At 41.3% G+C, this 4886-nt stretch overlaps 1 protein-coding gene across 1 annotated transcript in view; it reads left to right on the top strand.

Moving 5' to 3' along the window:
* UGGT2 (UDP-glucose glycoprotein glucosyltransferase 2) overlaps positions 1-4886 on the top strand; it is a 214568-nt gene that overhangs the window by 100554 nt on the left and 109128 nt on the right. The window lies entirely within an intron of this gene.

Consider the following 4886-nt stretch of genomic DNA (forward strand, 5'->3'; position numbering starts at 1 on the left):
ATACATACATACATACATACATACATACATACATACATACATACATACATACATACATACATATATATATAATGTAGAGACTATATATGCCGGAAAAGGGTTGAGAAGGAATTACGCTTCTGCAAGTGCTCAGAAAGAACTGTTTCAAACAGAGATGTGCTCTTCACAATTAAATGTTTACAATTGATAAGGAGATCCAGAGACAAAGTTACTTTTACACAGTCATCTAAACCTTTAAGTTCTTCAGTAATGTACAGCAGCAGTTGACAGCCTGCCAGATTTTAGAACTAGGCCACAAAGGCAAGCTAGAATAGCATTGATGTTCTATAGAGCATTTACCATAAAGCTTATACCTTATTCTTCAGAAGCTATTGTTAGCATTTTTAGTAGTCTCCTTAGGATCTAGAACTTTTGTAAATTAAATTTTACATAAAATGCAATGCACCATCTTACTTTGTTACTGGGCCCTGATAATTACCCATTTTTGGCTAGGTCTTCAAGCTTTCTTACCTTGCAGCTCTGGTTCCTGGTATGAAATCCGACCTGAAACACCATTTGTATAGTTATGTGCGTTTCCTCCCACAATTCAAAAATATAGTTAGCTTAATTGTCTTTTTCCTAAGAAAACCCCCCCAAAAAACTAAAGCTTGATCACATTAAAAAAGCCTTGTTTCGGAACTGTGCAGGGACCCTTCATCATTTCACATGCCTGAGAAAGGCACCCTTTTTCAATCCCAAAATGTTGATTCTTTATGTGAAGAGCTTTGCACTTTGAAACAAGCTTGTTGGTGTGCTTACAGAATATCTTATTGATGATGTGCACAGCACCTTTTTAACCACATGGTCAATCCCAGTGTGGTGTGCAAGAGGATTATACTTTATCCATCTAGTCTTTAACGTCCTATAGGAGCCTAGAGGTTTGCTCACCAACCACTTTTACTGTAGGTATAGTGACCTTAAGGTTTTATTCACACAGCAATTAAAATACATGATGCTGGGTGTGTTTGGAAGACATTTCTAAATAGACCTGAATGACCAGTTGGCTGAATGCACAACTGGACGTTTAGCAGTGTCTAGGCTCATTCAAGTCTAGCTGCATTTACACAAACTAAGAACATATCTAAACACAGTTAACCCCAGGAACATCTAAACACAGAAAAAAAGTGATCTGGGGCGAATAAAAGTTGTTTACACTTTTCAGATACCTTCTCTTGTGTTTAACGCAGGAGGCCAGTGAGAATATTGCCTCATTCTCCACATGCAATAATTGAAGGACAAGTAAGCTTGTCTGCAATGCAAACTTTTTAAACAAGGCAAATTTACTAGTTTGGCAATGCAAATATGGCATAATGTTCCCACTGCTTTGGCTGTTCCTGTCATGGTGATATCCCTTTCTTACTCTGACTGCAGCTTCCAAAGTGGTAACGTTAGAGTGATGATCTAGCAACCAGTACTACCATGCTCACTTTCTGCTGTCCTCTCCTGTTACCGCGTCAGCCATTCCTGTCAGAACGATGGCCAAAACAGTAGTAGGAGAGTGGTTTGTCCGTACAGTCATTCAGGACAGTCCACAAGCCAGGGCCAATCAGGTAAATAAAATTGCTTTACCCAGATCCTCTAGACATTAATGGGCAGTTAACCCTTGCAGTGCTGGGGTAGTCCCACCTTTTTGGTTTTGGTTTTGGTTTTTATGGAGACAGACTTTAACCTTATATTTTGCTGTGCAACCCTTAGAGGCATTCACTGCAACAAGTGATTTATGTATCTCTCCATGAGACCATCATTAAGGTTGAGAATTCAATGTGCCCTGTACAGATTCAAGGCACCCCGTGGTAGATGCAGAAAATTAGCTCCAAAACATTACCAAGCCTCCTCCACATTTCATAGTTGGTACGGTGTCCTTTTGTTTGAATGCTACATTTTTTGTCTGTAAAAATAGAACTGATGTGAAAAGGTTCTGTTCTTTCTCATCTGCCCTATGGACAATCTCCGACAAGCATTCTGGCTTGTTACTATGCATTTTAGCAAATTCCAGTCTAGCAGTTTTTTGCGTTTCTTTCAACATTGAGTTCCTCGTGGGTCTTCCTTTGAACCCATTGTTGCGCAGAAAGTGACATATGGTTCAGTCAGACACTGATGTACCTTGACCTCAGAGTTCAGCTTGGATCTCTTTGGAAGTTTTCCGTGGCACTTTGTCTATCATTTGCACTATTCTTCTGTTTAATCTGGAATTTATTTTCCTCTTGTGGATACATTCAGGGAGGTTGGCGACACTCCCATGGACCTTAAAGAGAACTATGTGGTAAGTGTTTTTCCCCATAGTTCTCTTAAGGGTCACGGGAGGACATATAATAGTGTCCTCCCTTGACCAAAAGTGCAGTATACTGTATACATATACTGAGACCGCCGAAGCCGGGACGGATCCCGACAATGCTGTTGAGCTCCAACCAACTGCGTGAATGACAGCTGGCTCTCCCCCGTCCGTTCCTCCAGTCAGTGTTGGAGGATTGGCGCGGGGAGGGGGGAAATCCCTGGGGGTAGCCGTAACTGACAGTCACTGCTCTCTGCAGGGACATGAACGAGAAGTGAGCGAGCAACGGTATGTGTTCACTCACTTCCCCATCTATTGAGCCGACCTGTGACAGTTTCATTGTCACACGTCGGCTCAAACTATTAGGATGAGTTATTTTCACTCACCTCATAGTTCTCCTTTAAACTTCTTAATAATTTGCAACTGTAGCTACTGGAACATCAAGGTACTTGCTTGGAGATGGTCTTTATAGCCTTCTACCTCATTATTTAAGCACAACAAGAGGTCTAGTCTATTGATGTATGTCAAGTAGCATGTGACTCATGGTTGTGTAATTTTCTAGTTGTTGTTGTTGTTGTTATTATACAGGGTGGTATCAATCAATGTTATGTTATCAATCCTTTTCTTATACCTTTTAAAACGGAAATGTGGTGGTTGAAATTAAAATGTTCCCACTCACGTAACGCACGAAAAGTTCTGGATACATTTCTAAAATTCGGCCCTTTTTAACAAACACTTGCCTCAACTAGTGTAACTCTCCTTGTTGACCTACCACTAAACAGGTTATTCTCCCTTTAGTCTATCATGAATGCTGCTGCCAGGTCTATCCACCTTACCAACTCTTCTGTGTCTGCCGCCCCTCTGTGCCAATCTCGCCACTGGCTTGCCCAACGGATACAATTCAAAATACTAACAACTACATACAAAGTCATCTACAACTCTGCCCACAGCTACATCACCAACCTTATCTCAAAATATCACCCAAACTGTCCTCTCCGCTCCTCTCAAAACCTCCTGCTTTCCAGCTCTTTCGTCACCTCCTCCAGTGCTTGCCTCCAGGACTTCTCCAGAGTGGCCTCTCTCCTCTGGAACTACCTAATACCATCTGTCTGCTTATCTCCTACTCTGTCCTCCTTTTAGGCGATTCTTGAAAACTCATCTCTTCAGGGAAGCCCACCCCACCTCATCATATTTGTCCTTTTACTTCTTCCACTAACTCAATCTACACAATTATTAGATTTTGTATAACTTGCCCCGCCTGCTAGATTGTAAGCCCCTCCTTACACTATTGTACTGAAATTGTTACTACTGTCTCCCTTCATTTTTTAAAGCGCTGCGGCGCAAACTGTTGGCGCTATATGGATCCTGTAAAATAATACTAATTTATTTTTCATCTAAAAATCTTAGTCCGCTTTTCCCTTCTATGTAATGTTAAGGAGGGAGATATGGGGGTATATTTACCTTTAATTTAAACTATGTGTACTGTGCTGGCAGGCTTGATTATCAGTTGTAAACTAGATTTAGACATGGTCTGTCTGAACAGTGGGTTAAAGATCTCAAGGCTTGGGTGATGCATTGTATGCCAATACACTTAAAAATCTGTCCTTCAGTCTGTCCCTTATCTGCACATTGCCATCTATTTTAAAGGTGGCCATACACCTTACAACCATCGCACGACTTTTGTTGTAAGGTCATTAAAATTTAGTAGAATCTGCCCATCTTGGACAGGCATATCGTACTTGCGATCATCGCAAGCCCTCCCTGCCGAGGGGAGGGCTTCCGATGATTCCAACGCTGAGCAGGCACGGTGCGCTTGTGCACACCGGCACCGTTCAGCATTTGTCTTCCGAGCACGCCACTAACCCGCCGAAAATCGTACGATTGTCGGCGGGTTTTCGAGCGTGCTCGGAAGACAAAACCATAAAACAGTAGGTCCCCCTGCACTTCTTACAGCGCTTCCGGTCCAAGTGAAAATAGTGGTGCTTGCAGTGATAATCATGGATGGCGCCGTGTACAACAGTCAATGATCAATAGAAAGCACTCCGTAAATGAAATTTAAAAAAGTCAATTTATTTGGACTAAACGTCACACATATCGCATAATCCAACGTTTCGGGACCACGCAGGGTCCTTTCATCAGGGCAGCGTTTAGTCCAAATAAATGGACTTTTTTAATTTCATTTACGGAGTGCTGGTGATTTCTATTGTTCTCGGAAGACAAAAGATGTGCGACCCTACAGCAGAATCGGTTGCACGCCTTCCATACACCTGCCGATCGTCGTACAATCACGGTATCATCCGCAATTATCGTACGATAATCGGCAGGTGTATGGGCACCTTAAGCAACAGAAACTGCCTGTAGAGTTGTGGGTATAATCCTGCCCCAAAGAAACACCTGGAAACGTAAGAAACATTTTGTTGCAGAAATTATTATTAGTTACACATAACAAAAACATAGTGGGTTTTCTCAACTTTAAGGTGTATCTATTCAAATATGTTAAATAGGACAACATGATATAAAAGTGTATGTGTGTATATATATTTTATTTATATTTTAATATAAATATATATTTATA

This window comes from Nanorana parkeri, unplaced genomic scaffold, assembly GCF_000935625.1.
Source record: "Nanorana parkeri isolate BGI_ZX_2015 unplaced genomic scaffold, ASM93562v1 scaffold1130, whole genome shotgun sequence".
In the NCBI taxonomy this organism is placed as follows: domain Eukaryota; kingdom Metazoa; phylum Chordata; class Amphibia; order Anura; family Dicroglossidae; genus Nanorana; species Nanorana parkeri.